General features: G+C 42.9%; 1 long non-coding RNA gene across 1 annotated transcript; it reads left to right on the forward strand.

The window, feature by feature from the left end:
- The first annotated feature begins 19,927 nt into the window (after positions 1–19,927).
- Positions 19,928–24,308, forward strand: LOC111944010 (uncharacterized). The gene is made up of 3 exons (XR_002871130.2): positions 19,928–20,179; positions 23,107–23,260; positions 24,041–24,308. It is a non-coding gene; the product is annotated as an uncharacterized LOC111944010 (long non-coding RNA).
- Positions 24,309–26,136: the final 1,828 nt, after the last annotated feature.

Genomic DNA, 26,136 nt, shown 5'->3' on the forward strand with positions numbered 1-26,136 from the left:
TAAAACAAATCTGGACCAAAGAGAGGCTCTTTGTTGCAATGGTGCAACAGTTTACTTTCTAGCCAAGGCAAAAATAACATATAATCATTTAATACCATTTCTTCAAATAAACTTCATTTTGAGATAATAATTTCCAGATGGATGAAAGTTTATAAATGTATCTGCCACATGATACATTACCACTGGGTAACAGAAAGGTTAAAAGAGGGATTTAGTCACTGGGTCTGTACCAGTAAATTAAATGTGCCCTGTGCTGATCTCATGAGGCCAAACAGCGAGGGAGGGTTGTGTCCACATTGTTGTCCCTTCTTGCTATCCAAAACTAAGTGTCTTCTTCCAAACTGCCTGTTTGGAGTTGTTTGACTTGTGCTGCCTTCTGAGCTGTGCCTGGGAGGTGTCGACTGTCCAGATGTGAATGGTGCCAGGAGCATCCTAAAAACTTAACCATCTACAGAAGGGAGCTCTCATGTCTGGAAAGAATCCCAGGTGCTTTTTGGTTTACCCATATGGACACAAAGAGAAACTTTGCAGAAAACAACACAACTCTCTCTGCATCAACCAATATTGTCCTTTAAACTATTTTGGAAGCTCATCTAAAGTTTCAGGGTTGGATTATCATGGCCAGCTTTGAAAAACACAGAATCCCGCACAAAAGATCAAGTCACAAATGGTCATGCTCAAAAACAAGGCAAGAACCTGTTCAAGATGTCCATACAGTTTGTCAGCTAATGGCCCAGCACCATTTACTGGATGAAATACTGGCCTTGATCTCCTTGGAACCAAAGCTGCTAATCAGGCTGTCAGTGTTACATGTGTTTGATTGCTTTGTTAAGTTGGGGCCCTGCAGAATCAGCACCAGGAATGTGAGGGAAACAATGGCACTTCACACTTAGCATGGAGAACTTTGAGTGTTATTAATTATTTTTCGTTTTCCTGGTTAGCATTAAGAGACAGAGCTGAAACAAATCCAGGCAGATATCAGCCACAGTTATTAGTGTCTCAAATCTTTGTCTTGTAGGCTTCAGACTGGTTAAAACAACAGAAAAAAAAAGAAGCTGCACATGTTTCAGATTAAGGCCCCTATGATATGTGGGATTTTAAATAAATTGCTTGGGTTGGATCCAACATTAATTATTTCCCTTTAAAACCTCTATTTTTTCCCCTACTGCTTACAGGGGATTGTTAATTGTGCGTTTTTCCTCAGTTTTATCCATACCTTCCACCATGACAACACCTCCATAGGTCCCACAGCTGAAATCTAAACCACGGAGACAGTTGGTTTTCATCAAGGGATTGATGGAAAACTGGCATGTCTCTAGCTCATCCTGCTTCATTTTTCACCTGGTGGGTTGGAAGAAGAGTTCTCATCTTCTAGGATCTCACATCTTGGGCAAATCAACTGCTGTGGAGCCAAGGCCAGAGGTGTCCCAATTCTAAAACTTCTCCCCAAAAGTCCCTGCATTCCTTGGGTGTCTACATGTTGCCAGAATCTCTGCAGCTCATTTGCCAGACTCCTTTTAGCCTTTCAAAGCAGGAGCTGTGGAGTCCTATAGCTCCAAAATTTCCTGGTCCTTTGGGGTTGCACACTTATGGGGCTCTGGAACAGCCCCTTGATGGTGAAGATGTTCCAGGGACTCTTCTGCATTTCTGTTCCAAATAAAAGTATGAAATCCAGCACATTTTGAAGTGCTTATTGGAAAAGCAGGTAGGCTTTGGGAATATATTTTTAACTTCATGAGCAAACATAAAAGGTAGAAATTAAGGATTAGTAGGGGATTACATTCCCGAATGTTTTGATGAGATGGTGGTACCCAATGTGATTTCTCCTGATTCTGAGCCACAGAGGCTCATCAGAAGAGGGCATCACTGCAGAAACTTGCTGAGAGGAGGTCAGAAACTCATTATAATATATTTTATTTAAGTGGAAAACAAGAAAATATACAGAGAAGGATCCAATTTTGTTTAAAGGCCCTGCACAATCTAAAGGACTACAAGGTTATTGAATGCAATTATCTTTGGGCAAGACTGAAGATCTGACTTCAGGGACTACAGGTTGATGTAAACGATACAGATGCCACTATGGGTGTCATCTTTTTAATTTAGCACTTTCAGCTTCAAAGCTGAAGTTTGGTGGGCCTGACAACACTGAAATGGAGAAATTGGGATTTTACAGTCTACTGAGTGTATCTGCCTTTTCCATGGTAAAGGATGTAAATCCAAACACATCTGGAGGTTCCTCAGTATCTGAAGGGAGACTCTGACAAAGATTTTCAATGGCTGAATCTCCTCTCTGCCAGTTTTCAAAGGCTGCATGTCTGGAGGACTCAACATATATCTGCTGTCTGCTCCTCCTTCTCAACTGAAGGAATGACAGGCTGGGCCAGCTCATTTGGATCCATGTTCCCTGTCTGGAGAGCAGAGCATCACCAATTCCCAATCTGAATGCATGCTGAAACTCAGGATCATGCCCAAACTGTTTCTTGAAAACATTTAATCTTGACTGTAAGAACAGCTGCTGTAGATGACTCTCTGTTACTTGTTGTTCAATATGTTTCTCATTACCTGATATTCCAGAAACATTTAACAACTATCTCATTAACTGTTGAACCCTGCATGGTTTTATCTCAAATCCTTTGTGAGATATTAAATCCACTGCTGCCAAGTTGGATGCCAGGCCTTAGGCAGGTGGGAGAAAACATGAGCCTGTTGTGCTGCCCTTGAACTACATAACCCAGCAAATAGTGTAAAGATCTTGCTCAGTCATCTTTGCATGTCAGAACCTCCCCAACCTTCCTTCTTCCTCCTCTGTTGACATGACATGTTTTTGGACACCTTCCCAGTTTCATCAGGTCAGTTCTTGGAAATCTCTGTTTCCCATATAGTCCCCCCAAAATATGAACAAATATCATCTGTGGTGAAGCTGAGCAGTGGAAAGGTTCTATGTCCTGTAGTGGCTTCATGTTTACATTACTACTGGGAGCAGACTAGGTGGTTTCATATTCTTGGAGTTTTTTAGTTCTCTTGCCCATGCCATAGATTTTTAACCCAGCACAAATACTAGGACTCTTCTTGAAAAGGAGTGGCTTAGAAGGGCCTCAAACCTCCTCTACTCTCTCTGGATTTTACAAGCCAAAGTAAAATCCATTTATCCATTTTCCACAACATTTCTTCCATGACTCTTTCATGTCCTTCTCTCCAGGTAATCTCTGCTAGGTGTGTAGTCCCATCTCATGCTGACATGATAAAGGTGAGTATAGAATCACAGAATGGTTTGGGTTAGAAGGTGCACTCATAAAGATCATCCAGTTCCACGCCCTTGCCACAGGAAAGACACATTCCACTAGACCAGGTTGCTTCATGCCCCATCCTACCTGGACATGAACACTTTCAGGGATGGGGCTGATTTACCAAAATATGGATATGATCAATATCCAACTGAGATGGACAAAGACTCTTTAACTGTTTTAGGGTTACAGAGTGTATGTTTATTAGCAGTGCTGAGACAGTGCTGGGCCACCCCTTAAACACACAGCCCCAAGTACAGGTGAATACAGGCTTTTTATTTACAGAAGTATTGAATACAAATACATAGTCATAACCCAGTTACCACCCACTCTCTGCTTCCTATCCTACTTAGGAAAAAAGCAATTAAGTATGTGTAGTTTGTTCCTTGAAATGAGCCAGTGGTCTTTTTATGAGGAGGCATCACAGAAGGGAGGAAGACATATAGCTCTTCCTCATCCTGACCTTTCTACCTTTTCCATGCAAAGTGACAAATGGTGCTCTTCTCTGATGGGGCTACAGAAATTGTGGATAGGTGCAGAGCAACTGACATCATCTGCCTGAATTTCCACAAATGTTTTATACTGTCCAACACAACAATCTTGTCTCCAAATTGGAGAGATGGATTTGATGGATGGACCACTCAGTGAATAAAGACTGGCTGGATGACGGCACACAGAAGTGTCATCAACGGCTCATTGTCCACGTGGAGACCAGTGACAAATGGGGACCCTTGTCACTGGTGCTGGGGGTGATGCTGTTCAACAGCTGTGTTGGCAACATGGACAGTGGGACCTAGGCACCCTCAGCATCTTCATTGACTACACTGAGCTGTGTGCTGCAGTCACACACTGGAGGGAAAGGATGGCACCCAGAGTCACCCAGACAGGCTGGAGAGGTGGGTCTGTGTGAACCTCCTGAAGTTCTACAAAGCCAAGCACAAGGTTGTGCAGCTGGGTCATGTCAGTCCCAGGCACACATACAGGTGGGGCAGAGAAGTGATAGAGAGCAACCCTGTGGGGAGGAACTTGTGGGTGATGGTGGATGAAAAACTCACTATGAGCTGGCAGTGAGTGCTCCCAGCCCAGAAAGCCAAAAGGCTGCGTCCAAAGAAGCACAACTGGGGGAGGTGATTCTCCCTCTCTGCTCTGCTCTTGTGAGATCTTACCTAGAGTTCTGCATCCAGTTCTGTTGCCTGTAACACAGAGAGGGACGTGAAACTTCTGGAGCAAGTCCAGAGGAGGTCCTAAAGTTGATGAGAGGACTGGAGCACCTCCTCTATGGAGACAGGCTAAGAGAATTGGGGCTGTTCAGCCTGGAGAAGAGAAGGTTGTGGGGCAACCTCATAGCACCTTCCAGTATCTGAAGGAAACCAGGATGTTCATCACGAACTGTGGTGATAAGACAGGGGGATATGGGTTCAAAGTCTAATAGGGGAAATTTAGATTAGATGTTAGGAAGAAATTATTTACTGTGAGGGTGGTGAGGCCCTGACACAGGTTGCCCAGAGAAGCTCTGGCTGCCCCAACCCTGGAATTGTTCAAAGGCAGGTTGGACAAGGCCTTGAGTAACCTGGTCTAGTGGAAGGTGTCCCTGCCCATTGCAGGGGAGTTTGGGACTAGGTGGTGTTTAAGGTCCATTCTAACCCCTTAACATTCTATGATTCTATCATTAAGAGATGAGGTTGGAATTCAGAAATTGGCATTCATTGCTCACTTTGATGCCCAGTAAAACGCAATCCCCCAGCTTGATGCTGCTCATTTTGTTCTCAAAGCATAATCTCAAGGAGGCATGAAACACTTTTGCTCCTTGCTCTAGACACCTGGATCGTTGCACTGCTTGGTGCTAGGCAGCGTCACGCTTCCTTTATTAGGTGGAGGCATCATCACTGTCATCAGTGGGTAGTTCAGCAAAGTTTTTTTAGTGTCCTTCAGGGTGAAAGCTGACAGTAGAAAGAAGGACACACAGGTATTGGAGCTGCATTTTAAAGCTGACCATCCATAATGTGATTTATATGATGGGGGGATCTGCCATCATATGAGATATTTTTTTCCACTGCAAGGCATTTGGGAGACATCCTCCCTTTTCATTTTTCACTTGTTTGTCAATCTTTTTATCCTACCATTTTATTTAATTAGAAACACTGGGTTCAGTGATACTTTTCCTTAGAGACTGAACACACCAGGACATTCTCCTTGTAGCTCAGGTGGTAGATGTACATTGGCTGCCCTGAAATCATTTGTGGAAAAAAGCAAGAGGAGGAGAAGTTCAGAATCCCCCTGTGCTGGATTACTAACCCAACCCTGTGATGGTTCTCTAGAGACAACAGACACACAGCCCATCCTGAGGATGAATTACTGGATCCCATTATAATAGGGGGCACAGAGACATCTAAAAAAGAAAAGAAAAACTTCTCCAAATAATCAACATCTGCTGCCATTTCCAGGATATCCCCTTCCTCCAAGCAATCCACTGCTGTGATTCATGCCACATCCCACACTGTTGCCTGCCCTTACCATCAGAACAGCGTACATGCATATTTCCTCCTTAGGCATGAGTTTCCTGCTGTTCAGTAAAGCAGGTGGATGGGGAAGATGTAACTCATCTGTGAGGAGAATGACAGACAAGGGTGTCAGGGGGAAAAGTTTCTGGCGAGTCTCTGGATGGGAGACATGGATCTTCTTTTCTGTGTCAGCCATGTCAGGGTAATTGGGAACAACAAGGCAGTGCTGGAAAATGGTGTCATGGATCTTAAACCTTTGTGGGAGTCACTCCTCACAATATATGAAGTGCTTACAAGAAGCCATGACAACTCCAGTGCATAGCTGACATGTTGAGCCTTTCACCTAAGTCAGTGAGGCAGGAAAAGAAGGTGAAAAGTTTCATGCAGTCACAGGGAGAACAGAGACAGGATTGTTCTACAGGAGGAGAGGGCAGGGGGGGTAATAAAGTCAGTTTCTAGCTGGGAAAGCCAAAATTCTTTTGTGGAATATAACATGTGCTTGCTACGCTAGCAGCAGATGTGGTTTGGGAACTCTGTCCTATCCCTGTGTGCCTAAGGCATTCCCTACCACTGGCATGAGGAAAACAGGCACAGTCAACACACACTGTAGGACAGTTGTGCCTCTGTGAGGGCACAGCAGGAGCTTCTCAAGAAGCTCAGCATCCCCATGGCTCCCCTCCAGAGCCGGTGAGTTCTTGGGATGCCACATGTAACCTCACAGGCTGCTGTTCTTGCCCCTGAAACATGCCATGAACTGAAAGTAACTTTACCAGGCATTGGTGGCGTTTTCTTTTGGAGGGTTCCCTCTCTGGAAGAAAAGTCCCTTTTCCTTCTTGAGAGTTGTGTCTCAGCTGATGTGTGGTTTTTCTATGTTTCTGTTATCAACAATTAGTCCAGACCCTACTGCAGCCTACAACACACCTAGAAAACTTACTAAGCCGCAGACACATAGTCTTCACCTTTCAAAAGGAAAGGATTTATGCAAAGTGGTTTTTTTTCTGCCAAGGAAATCCCAGCTGGAGACTCAGGAGCCCTAAATCCAGCACACAGAGTTATCCCTTTCCACCCAGTTACTCTCTAAGGGCAGCCAGAGGACCAGTGCCTGGCACCCTCCTGCCAGGCACCCAAGACAACCCAACACAAATGAGATACCATGAGGCAGAAGCAGTGTGTACTTCTGTTCATGTGTCTTAGTACAATTATTCTGCTGAAAATTTTTCTGAATGCTTTTTGGTCTCACCTCACCTTTAAACCTTGTTTAGAGTTTAGGATCTGAACATTTATTTGACGTAAATTTGTTTCTGTGTAAGGACAATTGCTGCAGTGAGTTGTAAACACCACCAGTTTCCTGCAGGCTTTTGGGCTGGAAGGGCACTGTGTACTCCTCCCAAATCATCCCTACAGTGCCTCTCATGAGCTTTGGATGCTGGGCACAGCAGGAGAGGAGTTAGAATGAACCCAACCCAGAGGAGGATGAAAAGGCGGATCTCTCAGTGTCACATGTTCTGGCTGGGCTGTAATCTCATCCAGGAAAGTTTACACTGTTTCCAATTTAAGCTGTTTAAATACTTCTGAAGAGACAATGGATCTGAGGCCTCCACTGGTGACTTGCCGCCAGGGCCCAGCAGGGTGGGTGGACAATGATGAATTGGTCTGAAGTAACATGTCCTACTGCAAAATATATTACATATCTCCCCTCACTCCTGCTCCTTAAAAACCACTACAGGGACTGCTTTTCAGCCCTTTTTGGCTTGAAACCATTGAAAAAAACCCAACCCCCAAAACTTTAGGGGAGGGTGTGATTGTGCCAACATGCTGGAGGGATGCTCAGCAGGATTGGGCATACAGCAGATGAGTTGTGCTCAGGAAATGAAGCTTCACTTCTCCTGTCTTGGCCATTGAAAGTAAAAGGGATTTCTTCCTGACTGTCTTGGAGTGATTTATGATGGCAGTCTATTCCATGGTCCTCTGCTTTATACCTAAAAATGGTTGCGGTATCTTTAAGGCTCAGGACTGGGTGTGCGTGGGGCCAGAGAGAGGGAGCTTTGGGTTCTTTGGCAGGCTTTTTCAAGGCCTCACTACCCAGGTGTTGTGTGATGCTGAGCAGTTTGGTTTTGCTTAGCTAGCTTGGTTTTGTTGGCCCAGGATAGAAGCTTTTCCCTTCCCTGGCCTTGGAGAAGCTGCAACTTTCACCTGCCACAAGGTGAACTGAACAGCTTCTCATCCATGGCTGGAGGAGCAGGGCTGCCCCATTCCAGCCCCAAACTTCAGGAAGCTGAGCCAGGGAGAGGAAGCACACAAAAAGGCTCAAGCCCTGCTTTGTCTGCCGTGGAGAGGAGGTCGATGACAGATATGCCACCAGGTTTTTTGCATCCTGCTGGAACTCTTTTATGGAAGCTCCACTTTCCTCAGCATGAAAGCCAGCACCATCTCAAACCACGTGCCAGAAAGGGGTATTTCTTCAACATTTGCCCCATTCTCCAGGCATTTTTGGGTCTTTGTTGCTCTGTGTGTGGGGGGAAGAGGGTGAGTTCTGTGAGCATTCTATTGCTAATAAACTGTTGGTTTTGGCTTTTTTTCACCTTCCTCTATTAGTATTCATCTTCTGTTGGTGGAGGGGAATTGTTGAAACTACTCATTGCAGAGTGTCTCCTGGGCTTCTTGAACAAAAGCTTTAATTTGATGTGATTAGATCTGAGCACTTTAGGTCTTCAGTGCCATCATCCCAGTGTCTCCCTCTGGTACTTATTTCGGTGTCCTGAAATATTTTCTTTGTAATTGTGGGTTTCCCTAATTCCTTGTGTTATTGCAGCTTAACATGTTTTCTCACTGCAATGCATGGAGACTTCTGTGGAGCCATGAACATGAGCAAGAGAGGGGGTCACAGATAGAGGAGTTCAAGAAGTGCTCTTTATAGGGTGTGGAGAAGTGGGCTCTGTCTGAGGTTAAACAGGAGTTTGAAAGTGGATAGAAAGTGCTATGGCCATGGAAGGCAGTGCAAAGCTTGGGTGCAGAGAAAGCAGTTAACAGTGGAAGGGTAGCGAGGAGCTGGGAACCCCTTCCAAGCTCTGAAGTATGCCAGCATCCATAGAGAAGCTGCAGCAGCAGTAGATTTTGGGTACATGTCTTTCTGGCAGGTAAATATTTTTATCACATGCTTGGCAACCATCAAGTGCCCAGATTATGTCAGGGAAGATAAATGGAGAGAAAGAGGCTGAGTGGCAGCAGAAGCCTGCTGAGGCTTAAGTGTCCAGGTGAGCTCAGAAGACATGAATCTCACCCCCAAGCATATAGTTGGCAAAAGAGTTGGCATGTGTGCCCAGACATGAACACATGCACTATCTCCCATAGCAGATGTCCTCAGAAGAGTTACCTTGAACTGATGGGTAACACAAGCAATAAAGGTGTTATGCAGCCAGTCTCTTCCATGTACCCTCTGTTAACTTCAGTGGTGCTTTGTAAAACCTCTTAAGGGTAAAGGCTGTCACTTTATTATGTGCTTGTGCCTTGTCAAGCATGCTGTCAAACATTCAGTCAAGTCTAGGACATTTATATCACAGTTGTTGGGATTTGATCAATAGTCCTATAAAAAGGTAGGGATAAGCTAGAAAATCCCAGCCACTGATGTGGTTTGTGCTCTTCAGGAGAGAAACTACCAACCAGAGCAACATGGCAAGGTCAGTGTCAGCAATGTTTCAGGGGCTTGGGGGTGTCTTTAATCACCTACTCACTTCTAGACAGATGCATTAATACAAATGAGAAGGAATACACCAGTTTTACTATAATGCACTCAAAGCAAAGATAAATAGCACAAACTTGTGTGCTGATACTAAGCTAAATAGAAAAGTCCAAAGTAAGAACTGAATCTAAGGATTTTGTGGTATCTTTCTTCTACAACTCTTCCTTATGGTTTTGTTTCTTCAAATAACTTCAAATAACTAATTTCTTTGTAGCAAAAGACTAAAAGATCTGCTGAGAAGCTTACAGAGGTCCTTACCAGTTATTCATTTCATGGAAAGCTTGGACACTTGAGCTCCATGTATTTCTGAGACAGACTGTATGACACGGCACTTGAAAGAGCAAGCGCTTAACTCACTGTTTGTGTCTGTGCAAATAAATTCAGTATGCACAAGATTGTCTTGTGACTCTGAGGTCATCTGACATGGAAGAGCTTGCATCCACACCTTTAAATCTCAGTAGGTAACTTTCTGTGAACTGCACATTGGGAATGGTTCTTGGTCTTTGTTAGATTCCAAACCACATGTGAACATGTCTCCATGCCCAAGAAAGTTCTCCAAGACTTTTCAGGAACAGGCAAGAAATCACTGTTGACTCCAGAAGCCCCTCATTTAATTACATCTTCCTTCAGGACCAGAGTGACTAGTAGTTTCACCTCCATGCATTGAGTTGCAATCAAACTGAACCTTACTGGGGGAGCCTCAGAAACTGTGGATTATCTAAGTGGTGTCTTTTTGTCTCAGGTTTACATTTGGGTCTCATGACTTGTTTTCTCATACCAGGAACATGTGAATTTCCTGTTCCCAGCGCTTTATAGGAACATTGGCCTTTGTTCTCATATTGCTGCATCATCCAGTGATGAGTTGAAGTGCAGATGTAACCAAGGTTATATGAGACAGTCTTTTAAGTCCTGTTAAAGAGAGATGCAGGCTAAAACCTACATCACCCAGGAGATGATGGTGACCTTCCCAGAGTGCAACATATTCCTATTTTCTCTTCTGGAGCCATTTTATGTGCTCAGTTGTGAGATAAGGTGTTTGAGGAGGCTGCCAGTACATCTGACAGGGAAAACTGAGTACAGAACTAAATAAGTTGCAGGAATGTGGTCTCTGCTGTGTTTCCCACTTCCTGATGGCCTTGGAAATAAATAACCAGTCTGGGAGCTGGAGGAAAGCCTCCTGCCCATCAATGTGGGCTGGCACCAGAAGGCTACCAAATTCTTGATAGGAGAGGAATGGGGGAGAAAAGGAATTACAGTCTCTGTGAGACAATACTCTGTGGCTGCTCTGAAAGATGACAGCTACAAGTCATTTATAATTTATCAGAAATATCACCATCTGAGAACTCTTCCAGAGAGGAGGAGCAGGAGCAGCTGTTGGCCTCAACCTAGATCATATGTTACTGTCTTTGGGACCTGCTAGCAAGGCTTGGCTGCTTTTTCCAGCATGAAATGTAATGAGATTCCTCAAGATTTTGCTAACTCAGTCTTCCATTGTAGAAGATGTGGCTGTGGACAAACAAGCTAGAATTTTGTGTAAGGAATTTGGAACTGCTCAGGGAGACAGGACAAGGGATTAAATGATAGCTACAACATGCTGACTTGTGAGAGTCCAATTATGGCCACTTCAGGCAGTCTTGAGGGTAGAAAGAGAGCACACTGAGAGCATCTATGCTTGCTTAATATGCCCACCAGTCATTTGGCAAACCCTCAGGTCTTTGGACCACCTCAGCTTAATCGATTTCCTAAATCGAGCAGGTTTGGTAACCTACCTAGAAGATAATTCAGACTTTTGGAAGATACAAATATCTTGCATAGATGAAGCTACGAAACTCATGGGGCCATTCAGGTCCTCAGTAGATGTTGCTAAGAACCAGAATAACAGCATGTATTGATGGGCAGAAAGTGTTGGGCAGGAAGAAAAAGGAAATTATAAAGTTTGATCTTCTGTTCATGTCGTGGTTACAGCTGGCAATGAGAGTTTTTATGAAGCATCAGCTCAGAAGTGAGAATAAATTTTCAAGGATCAGGAATCACAAAACCCACTGGGGCTACTGGGGGGTTAGGTGTTATAGGCTGTTGTAGGCTGGCCAGGAGTAAGACAGTGAAAGAACTGAGTATAACCATTCTGTAAGTGAGCATAAGCCCCACAGGAATGTATGGGAGCTCCTCATTGTAGCTGAGGTGGATCAACAGAGTGAACATCAAATACGCAGCAAGAGGGGATCTGCAACTTTTTCTTAAAAAATTCTTTTTCATTTCTTTTTTCTCTTTCTTGGTTCTGCTGCACTTCTGTACTTTTCTTTCCTCCTGGATTTCTCAGTCTCCTCTGAGCTGAGCTCCTTGGGGATATTCCCTCACAGGGAATCCCGCTTATCACAGTCCTCCAGGTCAGGACAAAAACTCCAAAGCCTGCTAGGATCTTGTTTCTCGTGTTTATTAGGATGTTATCACAAAATATGGCAGGTCTCTCCAGACTTTCTGCACAAGTTCAGCTCACTGCAATCTGGCTCATTTTCTTCTGATGGTACAAAGTGGCCTTGTGGCTCACTTTGTGTTTGGAAGTTCAAAATGGCCCCAAACCACGCAATTCTTTTATCTTTATACTTATTCTTATCCAATTAACAATAGACATGTATATTATTTTTCTTAATGACCCAATGACCTTAATTTCTTAATGACCTGCGTGCTGCACTGCGGCATTTTCTGTCCAATCACCCACTATTACCCAAAAACCTCTGGAAGAAGAACATAAAGAAGAAAGAAGAAGGAAAAGAAACAACATTCTAAGTCCTCCATCTTGCCTTCTGCTTTCTAAACTAACTTAAACTCTAAACTAACTTTTTCACCCCGTGACTTAAGAAACTCTCTAACCTACACACTCACACTTTTAGCTTTTCTATCTAACTTTAACAGTTGTTTCCATGTATCACCACGAAAACATGCTCATGAATTTCATGTTCTATGAAATTCAGTGTTTTTCTGGATCTTAGAGTTAAGTATCAGAAACAAGGGCACACACTCTGTGTCTCAGACTCCAACAGGATCATCCAGGGTTGCCCTCAGCATTCTGACTGTATAAAATGGACCATAAATACAAAGAGAATAGGCTCTTCTCCGTATCACCAGGGAGCCAGGAATGAAGTCATGGTCTTAAATGGAGCCCTGGGAGAGCTCTGTTAAGCTTGAGAGGCAATTTCTAACAGTAAATCCAGTTAAGCACTGGCATTGATTGCCTAGGAGGCTGTCATTTTTGAAACAATTGTAGTCTTTAAAAACAGATAAAACAAACAACTATCAGAAATGGCTTAGGAAAAACTGATCCTTCCTTGAGGCAAAACAAAGACCTTGATCACCTCTCCTCTCCTTACAACCTTCTTTTTTATGACTCTGACTTGACTTTCCTTCTAATTGGAACAATATTTCATGCTCAAGGAATGCATCACTCTTTCAGGACTGCAGAGATGTGTCTTACAACACAGGTGGGCAGCAAAGGTGTTCAGCAAAAAAATCTTCTGCAGAAGTTTCCTCCTCACTTACGTGTTCTTTGCAATATTCTTCAAAAGAAGAGTATTGATACTATGGTATTTCTGCCATGATGTTTCAATAAAACCAGTTGTGTAGTGCTGTGCTATCAGCCTCCCTTTAGGATGGGATGAATATGGCCCAAACTGTTCCACTTCTTTCCAACTTTATGACATTGTTACCAGATGATAAATGGCCTATACCTGGTGAGCTAACGCAAGGCTCGTTCTCCAAAACTACTGGCTGGTGGAAAAACTAATGTCCATTGTGTAAGAAGGAGAACTGAAAGAATCACCACCTTTGTGGTTTAAACATGAATAATAAAGACTGGCCAAGAGTCAATTGGAATTATAAGGTGTCTCTTCCACCATTACTGTTTGTGCAGAGGAGTGGTCTTAGAAAAACAGCTAGTAATGTGAATGAGGGTTGAGGCCATGTTGTATAAAGAATTACATCTGAAAATAGAAAAAAAAAAAAGAGAGCGAATCTAGCATGTCTAGATATGGGAGGCAGAGGAGTGAAGAAAAAAACCATTATCAGCCTTACTTTACAAAGGGTGCTCTTATGCACAATGTGTGTCCTTACTCAACTTTCTTTTGGAATTGCAGTGCATCTCAGGAAGAGCTTGGGCAGGGACTGAAGGTAGCATTAGTGACACTGAAGTTTCAGCGCGTAGAGGACAGTTTACAGTCTGAAGTACTCACAGACATCTCCCTTCATTGTTCATAGAGACAAAGGGGCAATTACAGAGTGCAAGTCATCTGACTGTTTCCATTAGCAAACTGAGAGTAGACTGTTTTATTCCTCTACCTAAAAATGACAGATAGTCTTGAAGTACCTGTCTGTGACCATGGCCTTCCATAGGTCAGCTACAAATGTAGAGAGACTGTATATACTATTAATGCATAAACTATTTTCCCCTGGTTTCTATTTCCCCAAACTGAGGAATGCCTGAAACTGTTTATATTGATTATATAGGTGTGCCTGGTGCCTAAAATCTGAGGGAAAAAGAGAAGTGGAGTGTGGAAAAATGGTAACTATCCGTCATTTTATAATAGTTTTGTAAGTGATGGTTTCTACAAATGGGAGATTTGTTGCTGCCCTGAAGGTCATGCACACAAGCAAGTAGAGGTGGTGCCCAGCTATCCCAAGCCCACCGAGGAAGAAAACCTTTCTGTTCTTTCTTTTTTCGTTCTTTCCTTTCCTGGTGAAACTTCCCAAGCTAGGAACTAGGAAAGCCTGGGTGTTTTCAGGAACAGGATCAATACCAAAGCACACTTGAGTAGATGTTTAATTCCAGACCACCCCACACCAGAGCTGTGCTCCAGCAAATTTGTTGTGTCTCTGCTCGAGATCAGTCCCAGATGCCCTGAAAATAGCTACAAGAAGCTCTAAAGTAGGCAATGCTGAAAAAAAAAAGAATACATCTGAAGACAATTATCAAACCACCCTTCTATGGTTTGTATTAAAAAAAAAAAAAGGAGATTGAAAGAAGGTGAAGTTGAGCCAAGACTCAGGATCTCTGAGTGCTCAGCCTGTCATGTGGCAAAGTGAAGGAGTTAATCACATGGAGTTTAAAACAACTTCAAGAAGACTCAGAATGGTCACACAAAGCTTTGAGGTACACAAATTGCTCTGCATTCTGACAAATAGTGGCCAGTACTTTTTAATCCCCAAGATATAGTTTTCTTTGTGCTTTCTCACACGTAATTCAGCAAGTGGGAAAGAGCTAGGCAGAGCCATCAGAGCATCAGCAGATCTGATTTTTCCCCCTTAATCTCTTCAAGTTTTATACTAAATTTCATTCTCTACTTGCATTTCTTCATGGAAACAGCTGCATTACTGGCATGGCTTGCCCTCTTCCTCAGCTGAATTACCAAAGAAAATCAGCAACCACAGTCTAAGGGTTGAAGCACCTCAGCATATCTAATGCAGCATGAATTTAAGTTATTAGACAACATCTCCAGGAACTGCCTCAGTTTGACCTGACAGATTTTTTGACTTTCAACATTGACATTTCTAGGATTACATCTCCTTGACCTCATTGTCACATTGGTGTCCACACGACTCTGGGACCAGACCAGCTGGGGGTTGAGTGGCAAAATTAAAATAGGGACGGGTGTGACTGGGTTGCTTGAAAATAAAGAACTTTAATAATGCATAAAATAACAAAAGAACATAAGCTGTGCATGGTATAGGGTCAACCTCGGAAGACACGAAGCTGGGGCAAACATAACAATATATAAGGGGCAATCTGAGGGCAGGGGACCAATGAACTGGGAGGATCACAGACAAAACCATATATGTAAAATGTAACTAACCAATCATCAACAAGAACTTGTAACATAACCTTATATGTAACTATATTACCTACATAACCACGCCCATAATCTAACTCTTCTCGCCCTAATTTATCCCAGTGTCTTGCCTTCTAACATCCAGTTTCCTTCCCATGACCTTAAATTAGTGCCTTCTGCATTGAGGCCAAGCCATTATCCATCCCAGACTCATACCAACACCTCATGATGTAAAAGAATTTGCCAGCTTCCTTTACTCATTCTTTTGCATTGAGGGAGATTCATAAAATAATGTTAACAATAGGCATTCCTGTGCAAGTGTGTGGGTGCATGTGTGTGTATGTGTTTGTACGTGAAATATTTCATATTGCCATTTCAAGCCATTGAAAGACATGGTAGGTGAAGATGTTCTGCATGCCAGATTTGATTTTTTTTAGTTGTTTGGGCCTGGAAGTAATAATTACAGAAATCTTTGGTTTCAGCTTAGAGAAGGGGTATGAACAGGAAGGAAGGAAACTGAACTCTTATACTAAAAAGAAAATGAGCTTATTTTATATGACATAATGTTAAGAACTCCTGCCAGTTTTGTCAACAATGATTTGCAGTTATAATTGAATTACTTTTTCTTTTTTTTAAGTTTTACGTGCCAAATCTGAATTTCTCAAATAGTATGAAGACTAAAGTCCTTGCAATTCTCGGAAGAACTTTTAGTGGCATTAAAGGTGTGAATGGATACACATGGCAGAGTACCTGTGACAGGAACATTTTGATCAGATGAAGCCCAAACCTGCCTGCTTGGATGAAAGCAGAGCATGATGAGCATGGCAAATCCTTTTTCTCAGATAATGCAAACCCATACTTCTCCTAGTTTCCCAGAGGGTGCCCAAAGAGGCTATGTGTGAAAGAATCAAAAAGTCAACATTGGAAGGTTCTAGAGGAATTTTTCAGACAGGGTGCAAACAATCTGGTTCACATTAGTCCTCTAGCTTATTCATTCCCCTGTCTACAACCAGATGTTCAATGCACAGTGCAAAGGCTGGTGAGTGACTCCATCTTCCTGGCTTACAGAAGCTGCTGTCTGCCCTGTGGCAGTGAGAGAAATGCTATAGGTTAATGGGGAGGCAATCAGAGTAATGGTGTTTTCAGGGACCCTTTGCAAAAGCTGTCTTGGCCAGTATCTCATGTGCTGTAATCTACCTTGAATCCCTGAAGAATTCAGCTGCATTCTAGAAGGGCCATGTCCTTGAGTGAGAAAACATTCTGAGCTCCATGGCAATCTAATTAATTAGCAGGTTTGCAAGGAGATTGAAGAAAGCCTGACCATGACAAGCCATTAAGTTTCAGGCTCAGGATAGACTGGCCCAGCAAGTTGGGACATAGCACCAAGCTACCTGAGATAGAAGGTAAGAAAGTTCAGCTATATGGACATAAAACATATTGTGCCAATTGTGCTTAGGGCTGGGAAATTGTCCCTAGTTTATTTCCTGGAGCCAAACATCTGTAGCTATTGGATTGTTCAGTGTGGAGTCATAAACCCTGCAGCATGTGAAAATGGAATGCTGCTAGAAAGTATCCCATGAGCAGCACTTTGTGTTGAGACACTCTCTGGTCCATGCTTAGAAGCAGGTTTGTTAATTTTATGTTTTCCCTCTTAAAAGGCCTTTTCAGAGGCCTATCTGAACCCCTTACCTCCAATTCTCTTCTGTCCCCTCCTTAGCCTTATTACTGCCTTCCAAATTCAGGGCCTGTATTTCATGCTTCCCTATCTTTCCTTCTCCAGTGCACACCAACACTCTCCTTAATTCTTGCTGGGCACTCTTTTTTGAAAGTTCAGCACTGCAGACTAGAGAATGCAGAAAGAGCTGAAAGCAGCCAATGCACCAGGTGAGTGTAAACAAGATTTCTGCACACTATCCAGACTATTAGGTCTTTCCCCAGCATGGAAAATCTGTCAGTCTGACCATTGGGATTGCAGGAACGCATAACAACCTACATGCTTTTAAAATGCTCCTGAAATGGGGACTTGCCATCTAAAATATGGAGAAGAAATATTGTTCCTAGGGATGGAGAAGGTATGCTTCTTTCTCAGTGACCTTTTGGAGATGGTGGCTTATATCATGATACTTATTTACTGCCTCCCCATCTCTCTAGCCAGAAATGTATACTGTGAGCACAGTGTCTTGGTCCAGGTCCAGGGCTTTGAAACCTTCAGTTCAGCCCTATGGGCTTGTCAGCAGCCATGTGTTCTGGCAATAGTGTATTCACTTAGCACTGGTCTTGTTCCACTACTGGAACTTGGGGTAGCCAAATATGAAGGCAGTTTTCTCAAGGTGAGGTGGATGCATCAAGTCTTTCTGTCCAAATTCTAATGAATGAAAATCACAGATTTTCACTTGTGTCTCCATGTGGTGAACACAAAATAAAATGAAAGGTGACCCAGGAAATGAGAGAGGTGGAGATTGGTTCCAGATAGACTGTGTTGTCATACCATGAAAAATAAACTTAGTGGAAAATCTGATCATATTGAGCCTTTCTTATCATGCATAATAGCCCTGAAGACACTAGAAGAAATAATACCCAAACATCACTGTGCCCTGACCTCAGGTGGTTTGGAAAGATTTTCATCTACCAGGGGCTCTTGCAGGATCCTTTATTTCTTCTCACAGAAATGGTGATGAACAAGATAATTGCTGTTGTGAATCAGTATCACTCCCAAGATCACATCAGTTTCCACTGGCTGGAAACTCTCCCCCAGTCTCAGATATCGTGTTGTTTAGGTGTTGATGCACTGTCTTCTTCTAGGAGGCAAATACTGTCAAGTGGCTGCATGTGCTTCCTGAATGCCTTGGAAATCTGTTTCAGAATGCTCCTGGATTTCTGGATTACTGGAGAACTTCAAGGGTGGGTTTAATTTCCCCTAGCACAGATATCTATAAATCAGATGTGTAAGTCTTACTTGTGGCATTTGATAACAAAGGACAGAAGTAAGCAGCTCCAGAGGGCAATTGTCTTGATGTCTAGACATCCTCTTAGAAAGAAATGGTCACCCTATGTGTAGGGTCCCTCCTGTCCAGTGCAGGTGTGTACTGACCTACACACCTGAACACGGAAGTGCAAATCCCTGTCTTCAATTTCTACCCCTAACTTGCTTGGGTGTGTGTAAAAGCTGTCAATTTTTGTGCCAGCTTTTCCTTCAACTTGAATGCTTTTTTCCCTTAGTTATTGTGTAAGCACTACAAGGAACACTGAGTCATGGCAGTTCAGTCACTGGTACATCAAAAGCAAAGTTTGAGCTGGTGCCACCTGGGATGCTCTCAAGTTCGTGATGTTCCCGAAGTCTGAATGGACAATGGGCTGCCCAGTCAGCAGGATGCATATAACTATCCTAGGCTTTTTTTAGTCCTTTCTGGTCGATCTCAGTGTCATAGAACCATCTTTGGAATATTTAATTTACTATACACATAATTTATGCACCTACTTGTATTCTGTAGTTGAATATGCCAACATCTCATGCTGTTCATGAGATGCACAGTATGGTCTCTTTGTACATCTTCTACTTTGAACTAATTTTGCTTGAATTTGCATGACCAAGACTTAAATGCAGTTTAGATGATGTCTCAGCTGTTCTCTGTGCCATTATATGAACATTTCCCTATGTCTGTTGGAAATATTTTTCATGATATATATTACAGTTGCAGTTGTTCTTTTTAAGGTCACTGTTCTCAGATTAACTCAGGTCCTTTTTCTTCTATCTTGAATCAACAAGCTTCTACCTTAGTCTCTAAATGCAGTGTCTTGCTCTTTGCTACTGTTAAAATTTACTTGTTTCTCTTGGCCTTCCTTCAAGGTCATTCAGCTCTTCTCTCTTCCCATATCATATTCTGATCCTCCTCTGCACTAGCCATACAGTCACTCAAGTTTGTGTCTTCAGCAGATCTCATGACCAGGCACCTCGTTTTTTCTGCCAAGTTCATTAAGGAAAATATTTAATAAGATTGGTCCCAGGACTGATTATTAAGGACCACAAAGGAGTTTCTCTGGTTTTACTCACAAATAACAGACAGTAAATGTTGGCCCCAGATGGTATTTTGTTCAAAACAAAATAATGTCTTCCATCTGTCTTTCCAAACTGAGGTGTATGGAGCACTTGCTGGTGGTCTGTGCAGGGCTGGCCTTTTGCAAATTGCTAGTTCTTCCTTGTTACTTCTAGCTTCTAAATTCGTCTAAGTTAAGCAAAGCTTACATTACATGTTTTCCTAATATTATTTTCATGTGTAAGAAACTGTGTGAGTTTCTGATGGGACTATATGTGATTGGAAGGGGAACTCACCTGTGGGATATAGCTTAAGCAAATTAGGACCTATGGAATTTCTTAACTGCTTACCAATACAGAGTGTATTATTTATGTCACAGTAGCTATCACCAGATAGTTCAAAGAAGGGATATGACCACAGATGGGCTAGAGCCTTGCACAGACTTCTGCTTGAAGGCATTCCTTGTCTCAGAAAGATTACAAGCTGTGTTACTAAAGAGAAGAAAATGAGACAATAGGTGAGCAAAGGAGGAGGATACATCTGAGGAGGACAGATCCATCCAGGCACATTTACCTTGTCATAATGAGAATTCATGTCTCCTGTGCAGCTGACACATTGCTATTGTGCTATGCAGGTTCTCCAAATATGTCTGTCATGTCATAGTAACAAGCTCTGGAGATTTCACACTGTTTGTGGCATCTTTGTACATCTTGAGGACTCAATTTGCATCAGGAATTCTTTCACTGGAGCTGATGCAAGCACCTGCTACTGAGAGGATAACAACAACTTACCTAGAGTCAGTGTAAGGTCTTACAGTCAGAACCTGCAATGCCAGCTTTGAAAAATGTCTGACAGAATGCAAAGAAAACATAGGACTGTTTAGGACAGAGAAACCAGCAGATGAAGCCCTTCATACCTTTTGTTTCTTTGATTGTAAGGTTGGGGACTAGGCACTGAGGCAACTGAGTTACAACTCAGTTCTGTAACTGAATTGTTACAGGACCTGTTACAGTGTTTATATGATAAAAAAGGGTCTTTGTCATGGTCTGATTTTTAAAGTTTTTAGAAATACCTCTGCCTGAATTAAGGTGCAAATGAGACCATGTGCCAATATCAATAGCATGGGTTTTATTTAATAGTAAATAGAGACAGAGATAAGAAGGAAGAGAAAGAAGTAGAAAAGAGATGGGGGGGACAGGAAAGAGTGACAGAGATAGAATAAAGAAAATATCACCACTCCGTGGATCCCACCGGTGTCCTGATAATTCTTGCCAGTTGATCTTCTTGGGGGTGATGTTTCCCCAGAAAGCATAGAATCCAATCAGTTAATGTACTTTCAGGCCAGTGGGAATGCCCAGGTACCTCCCCTAGGGTGGGGAGTTTGACACAGTTTCTTGCAGCAGACTCTGGATCTATGGCATCACTTTGCATCACATGCAGTCCCGTGGTGCAAGGCCTCTGGGGAGCGCTTTGGGGATCTTTGATGGATTATGACACCCCCTCAGCTGCCTCTCTTGTGAATGTCTCATGGATGTGGCCTTCCTGGGGTTGAGGGTTCCACAGCTGGGCTGGTTTGTGTGAGGGAGGATGGGTGTTCACTGCCTCTGACCAGAGGTTATCCATCCAAAACCTTCTCTCCCCCACCTTGTTTCAGGGGGAGTCTGTAAACCTGGCTTTTGTGGGCTGTGGTCTCCCCCACCCCAAACCCAACCAGGGATGATTCTAAGCACAGCTGCTGGGTTGGCCTTCCTGTGGATGCATTCCTTCCCCTCAGCCTTGTTTGTTTCTCCCTAGACCTGGGATGATTAAAAAATAATGTCCCCTTTATCTTATCTAGGCAGCTTAATTCACAGTCCAAAGTTCCAGTCAGGTATCTTCAGGAGGCTTCTGTGGTTGTAGCTTCTTTATACAGTTTTCATTATCATGGACAAAACTCCTTCATGGCAATGTTTAAGGCATGAACCATTTCTGTCCCTGACAAGTCTTCATGGTCAGGCTGACAAGTATTGACTTCAATGGCTGAGCCATCCCAACAGTCCTGTGAGAGGGGATTGCCCCGTTCACATAGATCTGGTTGTAAATTTACCTATGTAAATACTTCTCTTGAGCCAAATTCTCTGATGGTGGTTATGTGCACTCAGCACCAGGACAGATAGTTTCTTGTTACATTATTGATTTCTTCTGTAGCATCAATGAGTATTCAGCTAATTGTTATGGATTTAAATTCAGCTTGTTGCCATTACATTCAACATGAAAACACAGTGACCAGGAAAATACACTCTTTTCACTGCTATTAACCATCCATACAACTCCTATGTAGCATATAAAAGCCTAAAAGAAAATATATCTTTTACTACATGATTAGCCAAAGCTGAGGAAACAAAAAAGCAAAAAAAGAAAAAGAAAGCAGGGACAAGTTGCCAAAGCAGACACCAACCATCTGAAGCTCTCAAGGCTTATCAAAACTACAAGCTGACTAACCTCTGTCAGAGCCCTTCTGCACCTGCTGCAAGAGAGGGACAAAGAAACAAATTTGCAGGTAGTGCTCCAAAATCAAAGCTCTGACATACAACTGGGTGTCTGACTTCCACACAACCAGACCTAAAAGACAAAATCCATTTCACCTAACACAGGTATCTATGTCAAAGAGACCTCCATGTGGGCTAGTCTCCCCAGGCTGTCTTTATAGTCAGTGAAGAGAAACAGAGCGTGGTTCTGACCTAATAGAAATGTCAACATGAGGCTGAGATTAATTGCACCTCAGAAGTGCCTGTTTTCCTCTCTTGACTCCAACATCTGGGGAGTGTGGGGTCTGTGGCTCAGATGGAGATGTCTGCAGGCACAGGGCTGGAAAGCCAAGTAAGATGGATTTCACGATGATAAATTCCTCCAGAGTGACAGTGATGGTGCTTGCCAGTGAAGCAACCATATCTTAGCTCTAATATTTTAGGAGTTAAGTGCATTCTTTGCACTGAAAGGAAAAAAAAAATGAGCAGAGTGGGAACCAAACTCTCCATAACTCAGAGGCAAAGGAAGACAAATTATATAGTGGAGCTTAGAAGAAGAAAGGACTTTGTGTTAACCCAGTCTGATCTTCCTGGCAACAGTGGCTCGAGAAATACCAGTATATGAAACCTGGAACTGACAATGAATCAGAGAAAAAGAGATGCCTCAATGAAATATTCTGATCATGCAATGCTCTGTGATTATTCACTAACTCGGTGCATTGCCAATGGCATGTTAGAAGAATGAAACTATTCCCACTTGCCACTTCCCCTTTGGAGATGTTTAATCAGGTCATTTCTCCCAAGGCTACCCAGGCAGGCCAGAGTTCAGTCCAAGTTCCCATTAGAAATAGGAAAGACCTGTCTGATCACTGAGTTTATCCAGCTGCATAGTTTGCAGTGAATAATGACCACTGGGGCTCTAGCAAACTGTGGGGTAAGGGAGGGAAGTGACAGCTATGAATTATCACAGGCTTGCTGGGGGTATGGGGACTTCTTATGGTATTTCTTATTGATGTGTATTTTCTGTATATGTTTATGCAATTATTGACATGATTATGGCATCTTTCTGCTAGATTTCCCTGGAATGTTTTTTCTCTTCATGTGACAAACCCATAGGCATTTTGGTTTTCTGGGGGACAGGACCAGGACAGATGCAACCCTTTCTTAGGATAGTTGCACTGTAACTGGTAATGAATCAGATTTGTTTCTCTTTTTCATGCAGCATGTGAGCTCTTGGCCAGCCATCCCAACCAAGGCCCTCTCTAAGAGTCTGTCCTCCCAGAAACTCTAGAAGAATCCTTGGGGCAGCTGTCTATCTCAAACAACCCAGTGGAACAGAATGAATCTCATACAAGAAGTTTTGGTTCATATGGAAGGTGAAAGGTGTTTCACAGGGCTGCCCTGTGAACTTGTGCTACAAAATCTGCATTGTGTAACCACCACCTGATCCTCCCTCTCTGTTGTTGGGCAGAAGCAGGATGATAGAGTCCTTCATATCCTGCTGGGTCTTAAGGCCACATTTCAATGAAGATGATGAGCTGTTGCAAGCTCTCACAACCATGGGCAGAAGGAATGTCTGCAATGTCAGAGCTTATATTAGTGGCCTCACTAAATCAGCCTATGAGAAACTGTAGAAAACAATGTGGAAATGGAATATAAATGAAATTGAAGGCACCTGGAAACCAGTCAGCATAAAACTGATGGTGACCAGACTGCATTCCCCTTGGGAGCTGAAAAATGGGAAACAAGCATGACAAAGTGACACTGGGAATATTCTCCTTCAAACAATTTTTTTTTTTCTGTGTTATACTTGATAGCCTAGGAAGTATCAATTTGAAAAACATTCTTGCCATGGCATTGTTAAAAGTTTCAAAATGAGGCTAAATTAAAGTCTCGGAACTGCAAAGGCAAGAGCACTCCAGGTGCAAAGAGGAGCTGGCAAAGCTAAGAACAGAAACAGTCAGTCGTCTCAGAACAAAGGCAGCTGGTATAGATGAGAATAGGATTCTAAAATAAAATAATAGGCTAATGTAATTTCTCCTGTCATGTTGCAATTAAAGAGTGAGATATTGTGTGCAGGGTGGGTGTTTTGTCCCTTTTACTAATCTGTGAGTACTCATGGCTGGTTCTCATGTGTCATGTATTCTGTGTTGCAGGGCATGGCTAAAGCTGCTTAGTGTAAACCTGTGATCCTGGCTTGTTGCTTGCAATTAATCCTCTGGTGTCCTTTGGCTCTCAGGGTACTTGTGTGGTCTGTTCACATATTGTTTCAAGGAAAAATAACACAGCATCAGGAGGAAAGACATGGGGCCTGTCTCTGCCAACCTTGCTTTGCCCTTGTTCCAACTAAGCTATGTGATAGGATCAATGCCAATTTGTTGTCTTTTTGAACTCATTTTCAGTAGGATTCTGAACAAAATTAAATAATTTGGGTTCATCAATTGCACTTCAAAGGGGTTTTGTTTGTTAATTGGCTTGTTTACTAGACTTTTCTTGCAAAATAAAATATTAAAGGAACAGAAGAATGTGTAAAAGGAAGAAATTGCTAATGGAGTTGAATGGGGCTGGAAGAGTGGCTGATACTTCAAGCAAAGATAGAAAAAGAAAATCATCCTTGGAGACCAAGCCCAGCTTTCAGAGAATTTATTGGATTTCCCCTCTAAACAGAAGGATTGACTTCAATGACATTCCTCCAGCCCTGATTTCTGTCAGCAAAGCTACATATGAAGTGCATTTGACAGGACATTTTGAGGGGAAACCTGCCCTTCCACCCTCACCCCCCTCTATTGTGTTACACTCCAAGAAAGCAGGGAAATAAAAAAGACTCCAGGATGAATTCTCTAGGAGCAGCTTAATGTAGCTCTGGAGGGAAGGCTCAGCTGTGGTGATTTCAGGAATCAGGACTTGACAACCAAAATTGTAGAGGTAGGTTTTATTCCATCAGCTGACAGCATCAGGGACACATGGGGGGATATCTCCTCCAAACCATGTGTACCTGGTCAAGACAGGTTCCAGGTATAAATACACACTGATCCCACAAGCCCACACCTCCCTGCCCACCCATCTCTGCCTTCTCTCACTTTTTATTGTAATTAGCTGCCATGCCTCCTGCTGGTCGTGGGCTGGGGTCTCTGGGATGAAGGCAAAATGTCTTCCTCAGTGGTCACTGTTTGACCTCTGCTCCTGGGCAGGTGCAGTGGAGGTTTGGCTCTCCCTCAGGTCAGCTTGTTCTGCTCAAAATCACCCATCTGGTCCTGGCTGGTTTCTGGAGCCACAGATTTCTGCTTTGTTGGATTTTCACAATACCTAGGTCTTGCTTTGCTGAGTCTTCGCAATATTTCTCATCTTAATGGTTTTTCCCTGGCAGATAAGTTCCTATGTGGTTTGTTATAAACTGTTTCTGCTATGTGCTCTGTTTCTCCTCCACCTGCTTAAGCATATTGTAGGCTTCTAAAATTCTGAATTTTCAAAACCATATATGTTCCCCATCTCAGTGGGAGACCAAGTGTATGGTGAGACTGCACCTTTATTGACAAGAGCAAGGTAAAAAAACCCCAAAACTTGGAAGAATTCTTCTGGGAGCCTTTCAGTTTTCACCAGTCAGCCTCTTCTGCACATTCTAGTGCCGGGAGGACAAGTTTGCTTCTGGTGGAAGCAGGCTCAAGGCTGTAGATAGCCACACCAAACTCAATTCCACCTCTTACTGTCATTTGGAGCAACAGGAAAGCATCAGCAAACCAATTCCTAAAATGACAAGTCATCAGTAGTTTTGGAAAATGTAGAGGTCTGGTAGCTGAAGTTTTGGGGACAAGCCTGGGCAAGACAATATGAACTTCAGATAACCTCCTGGCACCCATCTCTTGTTGTGTCTCTTGAATCAATGCCTCTGGCCATCGTGTGTAAGGTGTGTAAGACACCCAGTGCAGCAGCCCTGTTACTTTATGTTCCATTGGCAGACCCTGAATTTGCAGATGAGGTGAAGGAGAGTCCAGAGTCAAGTATTGATCAGCATTCAATAAATTAATCAGCTGCTGTATTGACAGAAGTTGATGAACCCTTCCCCTCACACAGAGCTACTGTGGGTCTCGGTTTCCCTGTAGAAGCTTCTGGATTGAAATTACACCTTCCACACCCTAGAATTTGGTTATTGACTACCAGCTTCATCTGAAATGAAGATTTTCAGCCCATTCTTTTAACCGAGGTCTCTCTCACTACCCTACAAAAGCAAGCTGATAAAGTGCAATGGCCATGG

This window comes from Cyanistes caeruleus, chromosome 3 (assembly GCF_971803275.1).
Source record: "Cyanistes caeruleus chromosome 3, bCyaCae1.hap1.1, whole genome shotgun sequence".
NCBI classification, from domain to species: domain Eukaryota; kingdom Metazoa; phylum Chordata; class Aves; order Passeriformes; family Paridae; genus Cyanistes; species Cyanistes caeruleus.